General features: G+C 48.3%; 1 pseudogene; it reads right to left on the reverse strand.

The window, feature by feature from the left end:
- Positions 1-6,470: 6,470 nt before the first annotated feature.
- Positions 6,471-16,495, reverse strand: LOC100082682 (annotated as a pseudogene).
- Between the last annotated feature and the right edge of the window lie 1,952 nt (positions 16,496-18,447).

Consider the following 18,447-nt stretch of genomic DNA (forward strand, 5'->3'; position numbering starts at 1 on the left):
AGACTGGGCTAGGGGTCTCGGGGGTGGGGGGGGAACCAGGTGGGGGGGGGGGGCCTCTAATTAGTTTCAGGAGTCCAGAACCACTAGCTTGATCCAAAAGGGGTGTTTCTGCCATGTGATGTCTGGGCCCTTGTGGGCAGAGGGTTCAGGAGGGCAGCTGGTGGTGAGCAGTGGACCTCAGGGCTCCTATGGGCAGAGGGTCCTGGTAAGAATCTGGGGGGGAGGAGCAATGCCCACCACCCCCTGCCTGGACTGAGCCCATGTGAGGATAAACAGGCATATGGGCAGAAGTGTCAGCTGTCTGCCTGGCATAGACTCAAACATCCTTGCCTGCCCTTCCCCTTCCCTCCTACCCTTCCCTTTTCCTCTTACCCACCCCTTCTACCCAGTCCTCAGTACCATTTCCTCTCTTCCCAGTTCATCCAGATTCTCCAGGGATCATCTTGTCCAAGCCCCTGCCACCGGGTAGAACAGGACAAATTTGGCCTAAGAGGTATTTTTTTTTTAATGGTATTTGTTAAGCACTTACTATGTGTCAGGCATTTTACTAGGCACTCAATAGACATGAGCTAGTCCAGGTCTTAGATGGGGCTCCTGCGCTTAATCCCCGTTTTTACAGATGAGGTCGCTGAGGCCCAGAGAAGTGAAGTGACTTGCCCAAGGTCACACGGCAGGCAAGAGTCAGAGCCGGGTTTAGAACCCAGGGCCTTCTGACTCTCAGGTTCATGGTCTATCCACAAGCCTGGGAGGGACAGGACTCTGGACCAGATCACCTCTGCCCTGCTCCCTATTCCTGAGCACGCCATTCCCCTTGCCCTTGCCCTGCTCCTGCCCCTGCCCCATTTGTCCATCTTTTTATGCCTAACATAAGCCTATTTCTCCCATTAAAGTAACAGCTTCTTATGAGCAGGGAAAATGCCTTATGGCTCTTCTGAACTTTCCCAGGACCTTTGTACACTGCTCCCAGTGGACACTCAACAAATACAATAATAATGATAAGAATAATAATAATAACATTTGTTTAGCACCTATTTTAAGTCCTTGTTAAGACCTTCTGACTCTCAGGCCCATGCTATAGCCACCATATCATGCTGCTGCTGTTAATAATAATAATAATAATAATGTTGGTATTTGTTAAGCACTTACTATGTGCCAAGCACTGTTCTAAGTGCTGGAGTTGATGCAGGGTAATCAGGTTGTCCCACGTGAGGCTCACAGTCTTCATCCCCATTTTACAGATGACGGAACTGAGGCTCAGTGCCCAAAATCACACAACTGAGAGGTGGCGGAGCCAGGATTAGAGCTCATGACCTCTGACTCCTAAACCTGTGCTCTTTCCACTGAGCCATGCTGCTGTTGCTGCGCTGCTGCTATTACTCCTACTGTTCATTCTTTCATTCAGTCGTACTTATCGAGCACTTACTGTGTGCAGAGCGCTCTACTAAGCACTTGGAAAGCATAATTCAGCAACAGAGACAATCCCTGCCCACACTGGGTTTACAGTCTAGAAGGGGGAAGACAGACATCAAATCAAGTAAACAGGCATCAATATAAATAAATGGATTTATAGATATGTGCATATATACACAAGTGCTGTGGGGCAGCAAGAGGGGCACAGAGCAAAGGGAGTGAATCAGGGTGATGCAGAGGGGAAGGGGAGTATTGTTTTTACCACTACTATCTTTCTTAGTCCCTACCTCTACCCCTGTTCCTGACCTGTTTCTGCTTTTGCCCTGCCCTTTGTTCCAGCCCTGGCATCCAAAACAGAGCTCCTTATCTTCCCACTCAAACCCTGCCCTCCCCCTGACTTTCCCATCACTGTAGATGGCACCACCATCCTTCCTGTCTCCCAAGACCATAACCTTGGCCTTATCCTTGACTCCTCCCTCTCATTCAACCCACGTATTCAATCCGTCACCAAAACCTATGGGTCCCACCTTCTCAAATCACTAAAATTTGCCCTTTCCTCACCATCCAAAATGCTAGCACGTTAATACAATCACTCATCCTAACCCGCCTGGATTACTGCAGCAGCCTCCCTGCTGACCTCCCAGCCTCCTCTCTTTCCCCACTCCAGTCCATACTTCACTCTGCTGCCTGGATCATTGTTCTACAAAAACATTCTGGACACGTCACCCCACTCCTCAAAAAACTCCAATTGTTGCCCACCACCTCCGTATCAAACAAAACTCCATTCCAGTTTAAAGCAGTCCATCACCTTGCTTCCTCCTACCACACCTAGCTTCTCTCCTTGTACAACCTAGCCCGCACACTTCGCTCCTCTGGTGCTAATCTTCTTACTGTGCCTCGATCTCACCTGTCTTGCTGCTGACCCCTAGCCCACAACTTGCCTTTGGCCTGGAACAACCTCCCTCCTCTAATATGATAGACAACCACTCTCCCCCATTTCAAAGCATTATTGAAGGCACAAGAGGGCTTCCCAGAATAAACCCCACTTTTCCTCTCCACTCCCTTCTGCGTAGCCCTGACTCGCTCCCTTTGCTCCTCCCCCCTTCCAGCCCCAAAGCACTTATGTACATATCTGTAAATTTATCTATTTGTATTGATGTCTGTTTCCCCCAATCTAAACTGTGAGGTCATTGTGAATGTCACTGTTTATTCTTGTATTCTACTTTCCCCGGGGCTTAATACAGTGCTCTCACACAGTCAGCACCCAATAACTACGATCGAATGAATGAATGAATGAATGAATGAATGAATGAATGAATGGTCCTGTCTGTATCCTGAAGGAGACACTACAAAAGAGCCAGAAATAACCCTTTCCCAAGTCAGGGAGCAATGGAAAGGGGAGATAAGAGAGGCAGGAGAAGACAGAGTGGTAGACAGTGTTGCCTCCCGGAAGGCAGGATGAAATCAAAAACTTTGTCCCAGAATCACAGACGGTGGGATTGTAGGGTTGAAATTTGGACAGATTTGAAGATTGCGTATTTATGTTAATCTTGTCGGTCCCTTAGAGGGCAGGGACTCTCTCCAAAAGCCTGTGTGCGTGTGTGTGTGTGTGTGTGTGTGTGTGTCCCACCCATTCCCCCTCCTTTATTTCCATCAATCCCCCCCAGGCAGATCTGTTCTGTACTTTCTAGCTGGGCAGGGAGAGCCGAGGTCAGGTGTCCCCGTTCTCCCATTACGACGGGCCTCTGCTCCCTTCCCAGATTCTTCCGACAACACTTTAGGACTCCCAAGGGCTGCCCACTTTTGGGAGGTCCGGAGTCCGGGTGAGCCCTGACTGCTGTATCCCTTCCTCCCTCCCTCCCTCCTGCAGCCAGGCCCCGGCCCCCTCCTCTCATGACTAGGGTAGCCCAAGAGTCCCCAAGGGGGGTGAGAACAGGATGGGAAATGGATGGCATTATCTGCCGAGGTTGTCCCCGTCACCCAGGATCCCTCCGGACGAAGAGCATGGCGGCGTGGATAGAGAAAGAGACTGGGCGTCAAGAGGTCCGACTCTGCCACTTCTATGTACATATCCATAATTTATTTATTTTATTGACATCTGTCTCCCCTCCTAGACTGTCGGCTCATTGTGGATGGGACAGGGCCTACCGACTGTGTTATAGCGCTTAGTAAAGTGATCTGCACACGCTAAGTGCTCAATAGATACAATTGATTGATTGAGGTGGTGAGAGAAAGATCAAAGCTCTGTCCTCGCAAGCATTCCTGCCAACAGCCTTTCTCCCAGCTTCAGACTATACTCTAGTATTAACAGTCATAGTAAAAATGATGATAATAATAGAGTATAAGCTGAAGTTATTATTGTTGTTGTTATTGTTATTGTGGTGTTTGTAAGTGCTTCCTATGTGCCAAGCACTGCATTAAGTGCTGGGTGGATACAAGGTAAACAGGTCAGACAGGTTTGACTCCAAACTGCTGCACGAATCCTCTCCTTGCAACATCGCCTGGCACAGGTCTCTCCACGCCTCAAAACCCCCCATGGGTAGGGATTGATGCTATTGAAGCCTGTTTACTTGTAATAATAATGTTGGTATGTTGGTATTTGTTAAGCGCTTACTATGTGCAGAGCACTGTTCTAAGCGCTGGGGGAGATATAGGGTAATCAGGTTGTCCCACGTGAGGCTCACAGTCTTAATCCCCATTTTACAGATGAGGTATCTTAGGCACAGAGAAGTGAAGTGACTTGCCCAAGGTCACACAGCTGACAAGTGGCAGAGGCGGGATTCGAACCCATGACCTCTGACTCCCAACCACGGGTTCTTTCCACAGAGCCACGTTGTACTGATATCTGTCTCCCTCCTTCAAGACTGTGAGCCCGTCATGGGCATGGATTGTCTTTCTTTGTTGCTAAATTGTTCTTTCCAAGTGCTTAGTACAGTGCTTTGCACACAGTAAGGGCTCAATAAATACTATTGGATGAATGAACGACTGAATGATGACTACCGGGTCCCCGCTGCATCGAGCAGAAACCCCTCACCATTGGCTTTAAGCCTTCATTTGACTGTCTACCCCTTGAGCACAGGAGGGTGTCTACTTGCTCTATTGTATGCTCCCAAAAGCTTAGGACAGTGTAGAGATTTTGTCTACTCATTCTACTGTACTGTCTCAAGGGCTTGCTTAGTACTGTGTTCTGCACAGAGTAAGCACTCAAAAAATTCCATTAATTAAAGGATCTCCAGCAGGTCTCCCCACCTCCCCTTCTCACTTGCTATTCCCCATGTCCCTCCTTTTAATAATAATTATGGTATTTGTTAAGCGCTTACTATGTGCTAAGGAGCTTTTGCTCCTTTTAAACACAATTTATAGCTGCACCTCCTTCTAGACTTTCCTACCCTCATTTCCTAGCTCACGCTTCTCCCCCAGCCTGGAGTTCCCTCCCCTACCCCCACTCACAATCTCTCAGATGACAGATATCTCCAATTTTAATAATGTTGGTATTTGTTAAGCGCTTACTATGTGCCGAGCACTGTTCTAAGCGCTGGGGTAGACATAGGGGAATCAGGTTGTTCCACGTGGGGCTCACAGTCTTAATCCCCATTTTACAGATGAGGGAACTGAGGCGCAGAGAAGTGAAGTGACTTGCCCACAGTCACACAGCCAAGTGGCAGAGCTGGGATTCGAACTCATGAGCCCTGACTCCAAAGCCCGTGCTCTTTCCACTGAGCCACGCTGCTTCTCAGCAGCTTCTCAATTTTAAAGCCCCCCCCCCCCCCCAAAATACCCCTTCCTTCAGGAGACCTTCCTGGATTAATTCACAACACCCGTTGGTGTCGTAACAACATTCACCCATAGAATTTCTGTGCTTTAATGGAATCTACAGCACTCTTGTACATTTGTATATTTTTGTTTATATATTATCTAAGTATTTATCTTTCCACTATTTATCTGTTCTGCAGTGTGCTTGCACTGCTTCTTGCTACATGCGTGTTCTTCCTCTGGCTTTTGCTGTCTATAAATAATTTTTTCCAGCTTCTGCATGAGATTACAAGCTCTTTTCAGGCAGGGAATGCTTATCTTGCTTCTGTTGCTCTCTCTCGCAAACACTTAGCACAGTACCTAGTACTCACCAGGTCTCAATTAATGGCTCTGATTGATTGCCCCGGATGGGAACAGGGAGATCTCTGGCCTAAAAACACCCTGGATTCCAGATCAACTCAACCAGTCCCCTGTCCCCACCCTGCCCCTGCCCACTCAAACCTAGTCCTGAGGGTCGGGGTGGGAACTGGGGCCGGGGACATAGATAGGGACAGGGTTAGGGCCAGGGCCAGAGCCGGGGCAGGGGCAGAGACAGGGGCAGGGGCAGGAATGGAGACAGAGATGGAGGCAGGGAAGGAGACAGGGACAGAGATAGAGGCAGGAGTGGGGACAGGGGCAGGGGCATGGACAGGGCAGTGACAGGAACAGGCTGTACATAGACATAAGCAGGGATGGGGCTGAAGACAGAGACAGAGACAGGGATGGGGCAGAGACAGGGCAGAGGCAGAGACGGAAGAGACAGGGGCAGGAATGGAGCCAGAGACAGAGATGGGTCAGGGGCAAAGACGGGAGCAGGGATGGAGCCGGAGACAGAGACAGCGGCAGGGGCAGAGACAGGGGTGACAGTGGGGCCAGATGCAGAGACAAGAGCAGAGATAGGGACAGGGATGAGGCCGGGGACAGAGACAGTGATCGGGGCAGGGAAGGGAATGATAATAACAATAATAATAATGGTATTTGTTAAGTGCTTACTATGTGCTAGGTACTGTACTAAATGCTGGGGTAGATACAAGCAAATTGGACTGATTGGACACAGTCCCTGAGCCATGGGGGGCTCACAGGCTCGATCCCCATTTTCCAGATGAGGTAACAGGCACAGAGAAGTGAAGTGACTTGCCCAAAGTCCCACAACAGACAAGGGGCAGAGCTGAGATTAGAACCCATGACCTTCTGACGCCTAGGCCCATGCCATGCTGCTTCAGATGTGACCTCTGAGCTCCCGTGGCCACAGCGGTGTCTGTGGCGATCTAGGAGGGAGCGGTCGCAGCAGTGGGGCTCCCACAGTCCGAGTCGGGGCCCCGGGGATCTTCTCCTGGCCCAGGTGCCAACCCACATCCATGGCCGACATGGGGAGGTCGGCCTGATGTGGGCTGTAGCCCTAGGCCTGGGGAGGTTGTGCAACCCTCCCGGGTCTCTGTGTCCAGGACCGCCTCCCAGGTCTTCAGTAGCTCCTCCTCCACGTGACACTTGGCCTCCTGGCTGGAATCCTGAACACTGCACAGATCCCACTGCATCCTCAGGAGGGTATCATCCATGGCGAAGGCCCCATCTTGGGTGTGACGCATCTGGGTTGACTTCAGCTCCAGCCTGATCTCACGAACCACCCGGCAGAGCTGCTGTTGGGTCTCGTTCGTGCACTAGATCTCTAACTGGAACTCAGGAGGTGAAAGCCGGAGACATCGGAGCCTCAAGATGAGCCTCGGCGTCTTGTCGATGGACCGGATCGATCCTTTCACGGCCAACCCGCAGGCCTCTTGGGTCTTCGGATCCAGTCTGGAGTGCATCACCAGTGCTTTCTCATGAGAGCCCTGGATGACCGCCAAGATGCTGTCCAGCTTCTCCTGGGTCACGTGATTATAGGCTATCCTCTCCACCAGTCTGTCCAAGTCAGAAAAGTCATCTGTCGCCTTCCCTAGAAGGCCATGCACTGTGTAATCCTAGGTTTTCTCTTTTAGGGATTCTCCTCTCCCTTCCCCTCTTTCCAACCCAGAGAAGCAGAGAGGGGACCCTGTCGGGCCGGTAACTGTTCTGAATGCCGGGGAGACTGCCCTACACACAAGGTGCTTGGAAATCCTCCTTCCCAACTGGTTAGGCCCCTCAAGAAGCAGCATGACGTAGTGGATAGAGCACAGGCCTGGGCATCCGAAGGTTGTGAGCTCTAATCTTGGCTCTGCCACTTGTCTGCTGTGTGACCTCGGGCATGTCACTTCACTTCTCTGAGCCTCATTTACCTCATTTTTTAAATGGGGATTGAGACGTTGAGCATGGGACAGGGGCTGTGTCCAACCCAATTTGCTTGTATCCTCTCCAGTGCTTAGTACAGTGCCTGGCACATAGTAAGCACTGAAAAATACCACAATTATTATAGAGATTGGAGCAGGTGTGGGGCCAGGGACAGAGATAGAGACAGAGCAGAGACAGAGACAGAGATGGGGCAGGAACAGAGACAGGACTAGGGACAGAGATGGGGATGAGAGAAGGGGTTGGGGAAGGGTCAAGGACACAGCTAGAGGCAGGGCAGGTGACATTGGTGGGAAGCTTTCTCACTCATCATTCCGCTCCAGACTTTTTTCCTTTTCTGAAACACAAATCCTTCAGCTCAGACGGTTTGGCCTCAAGGGATCAATAATTACGTTATTTGTCAAGTGCTCACTATGTGCCAGGCACTGTAGTAAGCACTGAGGTGGAAACAAATCAGGTGGGACACAGTCCATGTCACAGTCTTAATCCCCATTTTACTGATGAGCTGAGGCACAGGGAAGTTAAGTGACTTGCCCAAGGTCACACGACAGATGAGAGGAGGAATGGGGATTAGAACCCATGACCTTCTGACTCCCAGACCCGTGCTCTATCCACTACGCCATGCTGCTTCCCAACTGACCTATCTTTCCGTACTCCCTGCCCTCAGTCACTAGTCCTTTACTTCCCCAACGCCCCCACTTCCCCAGCAGAACAGATCACTGTACTAAGTGCTTGAGAAAGTCCCTGCCCACAATGAGATTACAGTCTAGATGGGGGAGATAGATGTCAATTCAAAGAAGTAAATTAAGTTATATACGTAAGTGCTGTGGGGTTGGAAGGGGGGAAAGAACAAAGGGAGCAAGTCAGGGCGATGTGAAAGGGAATGGGAGAAGGAGAAACTTGGGAGCCTTGTCTGGGAAGGCCTCTTGGAGGAGACGTGTGTTCAATAAGGCTTTGAAGATGGGGGAAGTAGTCACTGTCTGTCATATTTGAAGAGGGAGGGCGTTCCAGGCCATAGGCAGGATAATAATAATAATAATAATTTTGGTATTTGTTAAGCACTTACTATGTGCAGAACACTGTTCTAAGTGCTGGGGTAGATACAGGGTCATCATGGGCCAGGGATCAGCGGGAAGACAGGCGAGTCCGAGGTACAGTGAGGAGGTTAGCACTAGAGGAGCCGAGTGGGTTGTAGAAGGGGACTAGCTGAGATCAGTGCACATGCTCACCCAGAAGCAGCATGGCTCAGTGGAAAGAGCCCGGACTTGGGAGTCAGAGGTCATGAGTTCGAATTCCCACTCTGCCACTTGTCAGCTGTGTGACTGTGGGCAAGTCATAACTTCTCTGTGCCTCAGTTACCTCATCTGTAAAATGGGGATTAACTGTGAGCCTCACGTGGGACAACCTGATGACCCTGTATCTATCCCAGCTCTTAGAACAGTGCTCTGCATGTAGTAAGTGCTTAACAAATACCAACATTATTATTATTATTATTACTCTGGTCCAGAACTAGGATCAGTGTACATACACACGTCAACTGGGCCAGAGGTTCTTTCATTCAGTCGTATTTATTGAGCGCTCACCGTGTACAAAGCATTGTACTAAGCTCTTGGGAGAGTACTATAAACAACAGACACATTCCTGACCACAACGAGCTCACAGTCTAGGGGGGAGACAGGAATTGATATAAACAATCAAATAAATACATAAATTACAGATACATATATATATATATATATACATACACAGATAAATACATATGTGCTGTGTTGTGGGGATGGGAGGGAGGATAAATCGAATCCAGGCTCTGCCACTTGGCAGCTATGTGACTGTGGGCAAGTCACTTAACTTCTCTGTGCTTCAGTTACCTCATCTGTAAAATGGGGATGAAGACGGTGAGCCTCATGTGGGACAACCTGATGACCCTGTATCTACCCCAGCACTTAGAGCAGTGCTCTGCACATAGTAAGCGCTTAACAAATACCAACATTATCATTAAGAATGAAGGAGCAAGTAAGAGTGGGGTAGAAGGGAGGGGGAGAAGAGGTGAGATCATTATACATGTTCATTCATGCGCACATACACACACGGTCCAGAACCAAGACGAGCACCCTCGCACCCAAACCCACGAGCAAAGAGAGTCAGAGTTGCCTTGGGGAAGCGTCGCGGGGCTTGGGGTGGTTGGGGCAGGGTCTGGCCAGAAAGGGCCACCCATGGAAGCAGCGTGGCTTAATGGAAAGAGCACGGGCTTGGGAGTCAGAGGTCAGGGGTTCGAATCCCAGCTCTTCCGCTTGTCAGCTGTGTGAATGTGGGCAGGTCACTTAACTTTTCAGTGCCTCAGTTATTATTTATACTATATTAATATAATATAGTATACATAACATATATCAATATATTGATATAATATATTGTTATTCTTCATCTTCTTTATTATTATTATTATGGATGGACTCAAATCCAGGCTGCAGGGACCGCTTGGACTGGACAACCCTCCCCTCTGCTGGACACCTCAGGGCTTGCAAAGGATGGATAAAGGGAAGAAGGACAATCTCCTTTCCCTGCCCATTTCTAATCATTCCTTGATTCACTCAGCATTCATTCGTATTTATTAAGTACCTACTGTATGCAGAGCACTGGACGAAGCGCTCGGGAGAGTACAATGCAACAATAAAGAGCTCACGGTCTAGAGGCGGGGGAGACAGACATCAATACAAATAAACATACATTAATACAAATAAATAAAATGACAGATAAGTGCTGTGGGGCTGGGGTGGGGGAGAGCAAAGGGAGCAAGTCAGGGTGATGCAGAAGGGGGTGGGAGATGAAAAGGGGGGCTTAGGCTGGGAAGCCCTCTTGGAGGAGATGGGCCTTCAATAATAATAATAATGGTATTTCTTAAATGCTTACCATGTGCTAGGCACCGTTCTAATCACTGGGGTAAGTAAAAGATCATCAGGTTGGCCCACATGGGGCTCATTCTTCACCCCCATTTTACAGATTAGGGAACCGAGGCACAGAGAAGTCAGGTGGCTTGCCCAAGGCTCTGAAGTCGGGGGGAAAGTAATTGTCTGTCGGATTTGAGGCAGGAAGGCATTCCAGGCCAGAGGCAGGACCTTAACTTGAACCTTAGCTCCCTTAATAATAATTGTAAGATTTGTTAAGCGCTTACTGTGTGCCAAGCACTTTTCTAAGTGCTGGGCTAAATACAAAGAAATCAGGTTGGACACAGTCCATGTCCCTCATGGGGCTCACAATCTTGACCCCTATTTTACAGACGAGGTAAATGAGGCACAGAGAAGTTAAAGTGACTCACCCAAGGTCACGCAGCAGACATGTGGCAGAGCCGGGGTTAGAACCCACGACCTTCCGATCCCTCCGCGTAGATACTGGACTCCTCCCTGGCTGGCTTCAGCAGTTTTTACTGAGCATCTCCTGTGTATTTCTCCTACTCCCGCTCCCTTTGGCATTGACTGGCACTTACACTTGTATTCTTTATTCACCCCACCCTCAGCCTCAAAGCACTTAAGTGCTTATCCGTAATTTATTGGAAGCAGCATAGTCTAGTGGATAAAGCATGGGCCTGGGAGCCAGAGGACCTAGGTTCTATCCTGACTCTGCCACTTACCTGCAGGGTGATCTTGGGCAAGTCAATTAACTTCTCTGGGCCTCAGTTTCCATAACTGTAAAATGAGGATTCAATATCCTACTTGACTGTGAGCCCCGTGTGGGATAGGGACCGTGTCGCACTTGATTAACTTGTATCTATCCCAGTGCCGAGAACTGCGCTGGAAACATAATAAGCGTCTCACAGATATCATTGAAAAATGAAAAGTTTGTCTCCCCATCTATACTTAAACCCCTTTGTCGCAGGGAATGTTTCTGCCAGCTCTGTTGTATTCTCCCCAGCACTTAATACGGTGCTCTGCGCACAGTAAGCTCTCAATAAATGCAATTGATTCATTGCAGCATTTGACAGTTTCTGCCAGATGCAGGGCACTGTACTGGGTGTCTCTTGTATGCGGGGCACTGTATTAAGCGTATGTAAAAGTAATAGAAGGAGTAGAAGCAGCATGGCCTAGAGGATAGAGTTATTTATTGCCAAACTAGGGGGTGCAGTACTATTTATTGCTATTGTTTTGTCCGTCTGTCTCCCTCAATTCAACTGTAAGCCAGTCAGTGGGCAGGGACTGTCTCTATCTGTTGCCGAATTGTACATTCCAAGCGCTTAGTACAGTGCTCTGCACATAGTAAGCACTTAATAAATACTATTGAATGAACGAATTAATGTACTTGGGAAAGTAAAACATATGGTTCCTTGCTTACAACAATCTTCACTCTAATAAGGGAGACAGACACAAAAAATATTGACAAATGGCAGAATCATAATAAATAGTCAAATGTATGATGGGCTCTACATACCGATTCAAGGGCTAAGGAAATAGACTAATGAATACTTAAGTGCTAGAAATGACCTGAAGTTGACGCCGCCTAGAATGATGGGAATTAGAAGCAGCGTGGCTCAGCGGAAAGAGCCCGGGCTTGGGAGTCAGAGGTCGTGGGTTCGAACCCTGACTCTGCCACTTGTCAGCTGTGTGACTGTGGGCAAGTCACTTAACTTCTCTGTGCCTCAGTGACCTCATCTGTAAAATGGGGATTAAGACTGTGCGTCTCATGTGGGACAACCTGATTACCCTGTAAATCTACCCCAGTGCTTAGAACAATGCTCTGCACATAGTAAACGCTTAACAAATACCAACATTATTATTATTATTAATTAATCTGTGACGGACTTTGGAAAAGGAATGAATGAGAAGCAACGTGGCCTAGTGGATAGAGCACGGCCTTAGTGTCAGAAAGATCTGGGTTCTAATCCTGCCTCTGCCTCTTGTCTGCTCTGTGACCTTGGTCAAGTCACTTAACTTCTCTATTCCTCAGTTCCCTCATCCGTAAAATGGGGATTAAGACTGTGAGTCCCATTTGGGACAGGGGCTGTGTCCAACTTGATTAGCTTATATCTAACCCAACACTTAGTACAGTGCCTGGCATGTAGTAAGCACTTAAGAAATGTCATGTTTAAAAAAATTAGGAAGGCTTTGATGATTAGGGGAGCTGTGATTTGGCAGATCTACTGAAAGGAAGGAGTTCCAGGCCAGGGAACAATGTGAGTAAGAGGATGGAGGGGTGAGCCAGGAGCGAGGTACAGTTAGAAAGTAGCTTAGGAGGAACAAATAGTAATAAATAAAGGCACTTACTACGTGCCATGCACCGTACTAATCGGTGGAGTCGATACAAGCAAATCAGGTTTGACACAGTCCCTGTCCCGCATAGGGCTCATAGTCTTAATCTCCATTTTACAGATGAGGTAAGTGAGGTACAGAGAAATTGAAGCACGTATTAAGTGCTAAATATAAGAGTCAGTGTATGGATTTGTTGAGTGCTACTATGTGTGACTTGAGGTCACACAGCAGACAAGTGGCGGAGCTAGGATCAGACCCATGACCTTCTGACTCGCAGGCATGTGCTTTATCCACTATGCCATGCCGCTTCCCCTAAACAGAAAAAATGAGCAGGATGTAATCTGTGACTAAAGCCCATATATAAGATGGGGCGAGTTGGTACAGCCTTAAAGTCAACGGTGAGGAGTTCTTGCTTGATGATGAAATGGGAAGCCAGTGGGAGCTTTGGAGTTTTGAGTGATGCTGAATAATAATTGTGGTTTTTGTTATGTGCCACACTATGAGGAAAGAAGGTCAGGGATCTTATCCCCATTTTACAGATGAGGAAACTGAGGCACTGCGCGGTTGAGTGACTTACCCAAGGTCGCACAGCAGGCAAGTGGCAGAGCTGGGACGAGAAAGCAGGTCAACTGGTTTACAGCCTTGTGTGCTTCCCACTAAGCAACACTACCAGCAGACCCCAGGTCTCCCCATCTTCAAAGCCCTCTGAAATCACACCTCCTCCTGGAGGTCATCCCTGATTAATTTTGTCTCCCCCCTCTATATCAACCCAACTGCCATCTCAACACTTTCACACAACCTAAGCATTTAAGTACTCATGGCCTCCAGTAGCACTGATAGATATAGTTTGTGTACTCCTCCTGTTTTATATATATATATATTACTCATATTTTATATATTTCTTCCACCTATCTGCTTTAGCGTCGGTCTCCCCTCTAGCTGGCAAGATCCTTGAAGGCGGGGAACAGGTCTACTAACTCTATTGTACTTTGCCAGACATTTGATAGAGTGCTCTACAGGGAAGCAGCCTGGCCTAGTGCATAGATCACAGACCTGGGAGTCAGAAGGTCATGAGTTCTAATCCCAGCTCCGCCACTTGGCTGCTATGTGACCTTGAGCAAGTCACTTTACTTCTCCTGCCTCGGTTACCTCATCTGTAAAATGGGGATTGAGACTCTGAACCCCGTGTGGGACAGGGACTATGTCCAACCCGAGTTGCTTGTATCTACCCCAGTGCTTAGTACAGTGCCTGGCTCATAGTAAGCATTTAACAAATACCATAATAATAAATATTATTTTTATTATTACTCACAGTAGGTGCTCAAAAAAAACAATTGATTGACCAGCAGGGAGGACTGGAGACGGCAGCTCTTGGGGGTAGGGTCTTGGGCTGAAAGAGTCACAATTATTCCAGATCGTTATATTCAGTAGGTCCAGTTGAATGGCAGTTGGTTGACCGCCCAGGTTTGGCAGTTTGGCTACCCCTCATTGACACAAATTGGCCAAACTCTCTCTGTCCTATAGAGGCAACTCGTGGCTCAGTGGAAAGAAGCTGGGCTTCGGAGTCAGAGGTCATGGGTTCGATTCCCCGCTCTGCCACTTGTCAGCTGTATGACTGTGGGCAAGTCACTTCACTTCTCTGTGCCTCAGTTACCTCATCTGTAAAATGGGGATTAACTGTGAGCCTCACGTGGGACAAACTGATGACCCTGTCTCTCCCCCAGCGCTTAGAACAGTGCTCTGCACATAGTAGTGCTTAACAAATACCAACATTATTATTATATTTTCATCAATAATAAAAAATATTCACTGTGATATTCCTTAAGTGTTTGCTATGTGCTAAGCTTTACTCTAGATACACTATAATCAGATCAGACACAGTTCCCCTATTAATCAGTCAGTCAGTGGTATTAATTGAGCACTTAGTATGCGCAGAGCACTGTACTAAGCACTTGGGAGAGTATAATACCACAGAATTAGCACTTTCCCTGCCCATAATGAGTTTACAGTCTAGAGGGGGAGGAAAACACATGAATTTACAGTCTAAGTGGGAAGACCGGTACTCAATCCACATTCTACAGTGAGGGAACTGAGGCACAGAGATATTTGTTTTATGGTATTTGTTAAGGGCTTTTTAGACTCCTCCTCTAGACTGTAGCTCATTGTGGGCAGAGATTGTCACTTTATTATTGTATTATACTTTCCCAAGCATCTAGTACAGTGCTCTGCATACAGAAAGCACTTAATAAATACGATTGATTGAATGAATGAACATGCACCAGGCACTGTACTAAATGCTGGAGTAGATACAAGTTGGACATCTCTGTCCCTCACTGTCTTAATCCCCATTTTACAGAGGAGGAAACTAAAGCCTGGACAAATGAGAAGCATCGTGGCTTAGTGGAAAGAGCATGGGCTTGGCAGTCAGAGGTCAAGGGTTCTAATCCCTGCTCTGCTGCTTGTCAGCTGTGTGACTGTGGGCAAGTCACTTAACTTCTCTGTGCCTCAGTTACCTCATCTGTAAAGTGGAGATTAAGAGCGTGAGCCCCACATGGGACAACCTGATTAGCTTGTATCTACTCCAGCGCTTAGAACAGTGCTTGGGGCATAGTGAGCACTTAACAAATACCATCATCATTATTAGAGGAGGAAACTGAGGCACAGAGAAGTGAAGCCCCCCCTTTCCTCAGCTCCCCCTCCCTTCCCCATCGCCCCGACTTGATCCCTTTGCTCTATACCCCCTGCCTGCCCCACAGCACTTGTGTTGGATGTACATATCTATAGTTCTATTTATATTAACACCTGCTTACTTGTTTTGATGTGTATATATCTATAATTCTCTTTATTTATATTGATGCTATTGATGCCTGATATCTGTCTCCCCGCTTCTAGACTGTAAATCTGGTTTGGACAGGGATTTTCTCTCTTTATTGCTAATTCCAAGCGCTTAGTGCAGTGCTCTGCACTCAGTAAGCGCTCAATACATACGATCTAATAAATGAATAAATGAAACGTACTTGCCCAAGGTCACATAGCAGACAAGTGGCAGAGGTGGGATTAAAACCCAGGTCCCTGCCTCCTGCCAGCGTGGCTTCGTGGAAAGACCCCGGGCTTGGGAGTCAGAGGTCGTGGGTTCTAATCCCAGCTCCGCCACTTATCAGCTATGTGACTGTGGGCAAATCACCTCACTTCTCTTTGCCTCAGTTCCCTCATCTGTAAAATGGGGATGAAGACTGTGAGCCCCACGTGGGATACCCCGATTGCCTTGGGCTTTGCACACAGTAAGCGCTTAAGAAATGCCATCATTATTATTACCACAGGGCGCACGGCCTAGTGGCAAGACCACGATCTTGGGAGTCTGAGGTCGTGGATTCTAATCCCTGTTTGGCCCCTTGTCTGCTGTGTGACCTTGGGCAGGTCACTTCACTTCTCTGGGCCTCAGTTCCCTCATCTGGAAAATGGGGATGAAGACTGTAAGCCGCACGTGGGATAACCTGATTTCCCTGTATCTACCCCAGCGCTTAGAACTGTGCTCTGCACAAAGCCCTTAACAAATACCAACATTATTATTATTATTCACTTCTCTGGGCTTGAGACCGTGAGCCCCAAGTGGGACAATCTGATTACCTTGTGTCTACCCCAGCGCTTAGAACAGGCCTTGGCACATAGTAAGTGCTTAACAAATACCATTATGATTATTATTATCATTATTATTGTTAATGCGGTCTTTCCACTGGACCCGGAAGAGTTGGATGAGTCAATACCGTTTTGAGTAGAGTGCAGTTTTTCCGCATGATCAGGGTGGGGGTGGGTGGGGTGGAAAGTTGGGGGGGGAACTGGTAGGAAGGTTTCCTGGGGCCCGGGGGGGGGGGGTGGGGCCGGTGCGGGGATTCCCCATCACGAGTTCACGTGACCACACGGAGGGGATCCTCGACACGCCCCCTCCTCTAACCACGCCCAAACAATCATTCATTCAGTAGTATTTATTGAGCGCTTCCTGTGTGCAGAGCACCGGACTAAGCGCTTGGAATGGACAATTCGGCAACAGATAGAGACAGCCCCTGCCCATTGATGGGCTCACAGTCTAATCGTGGCTCAGTAGAAAGAGCCCGGGCTTAGGAGTCGGAGGTCACGGGTTCGAATCCCAGGCTCTGCCACTTGGCAGCTGGATGACTGTGGGCAAGTCACTTCACTTCTCTGGGCCTCAGTCACCTCATCTGGAAAATGGGGATTAACTGTGAGCCCCACGTGGGGCAACCTGATGACCCCGTATCTACCCCAGCGCTTAGAACAGTGCTCTGCATATAGTAAGCGCTTAACAAATACCAACATTATCATTATTATTCTTATTATTGGCAGCTGTGTGACTGTGGGCAAGTCACTTCACTGCTCTGGGCCTCAGTGACCTCATCCGGAAAATGGGGATTAACTGTGAGCCTCCGTGGGACAACCTGATGACCCTGTATCTACCCCAACGCTTAGAACAGTGCTCTGCACATAGCGCTTAACAAATATCAACATTATTATTGGCAGCTGTGTGACTGTGGGCAAGTCACTTCACTTCTCTGGGCCTCAGTTCCCTCATCTGGAAAATGGGGATGAACTGTGAGCCTCACGTGGGACAACCTGATTACCCTGTATCTCCCCCAGCGCTTAGAACGGTGCTCTGCACAAAGTAAGCACTGAACAAATACCAACATTATTATTATTATTATTATCAGCACCACGCCCCTCCTCTAGCCACGCCCCTTCCTCGCGAGAAGCCGCGTGGCTCAGTGGAGAGACCCCCGGGTTTGGGAGTTCATTCCATCCTATTTATTGAGCGCTTACTGTGTGCAGAGCACTGCACTAAGCGCTTGGAATATACAATTCGGTAACAGAGACGATCGCTGCCCAGTGACGGGTTCACAGTCCAATCGGGGGAGACGGCAGAGCAAAACAGAACAAAACAAAAACAAGACATCATCATCAAGATAAATAGAATCAAGGAGATATACACCTCATTAACAAAATAAATAGAGTAATAAGTAATATATACAAATGAGCACAGTCCTGAGGGGAGGGGAAGGGGAAGAGCATCAGCTGGGTGACTTTGGGTAAATCACTTACCTTCTTTTCACTTTACTTTAGAGAAGCAGCGTGGCTCAGTGGAAAGAGCCTGGGCTTGGGAGTCAGAGGTCATGGGTTCGAATCCCAGCTCTTCCACTTGTCAGCTGTGTGACTGTGGACAAGTTACTTAACTTCCCTGTGCCTCAGCTACCTCATCTGTAAAATGGGGATGAACACTGTGAGCCTCACGTGGGACCACCTGATTACCCTATATCTCCCCCATTGCTTAGAACAGTGCTCTGCACATAGTAAGCACTTAACAAGTACCAACATTATTATGGGTTCAAATCCCGGCTCCACCATTTTATCAGCTGTGTGATTTTGGGCAGGCCACTTACCTTCTCTGTGCCTCAGTGACCTCATGTGTAAAAGGGGGATGAAGACGGTGAGCCCCACGTGGGACACCCCGATGGCCTTGTATCCCCTCTCTAGCTTGGCACATAGCGCTTCACAAATGCCAGCATTATTATTATTAAGTAAGATTAGAGCCCATGACCTCCGGCTCCCAAGCCCGGGCCCCTTCCAAGGGAAGCAGCGTGGCTCAGTGGAAAAAGCCTGGGTTTGGGAGTCAGAGATCATGGGTTCGAATCCCGGCTCTGCCACTTGGCAGCTTTGTGATTGTGGGCAAGTCACTTCA

Source organism: Ornithorhynchus anatinus, chromosome 2, assembly GCF_004115215.2.
Source record: "Ornithorhynchus anatinus isolate Pmale09 chromosome 2, mOrnAna1.pri.v4, whole genome shotgun sequence".
Lineage (NCBI taxonomy): Eukaryota > Metazoa > Chordata > Mammalia > Monotremata > Ornithorhynchidae > Ornithorhynchus > Ornithorhynchus anatinus.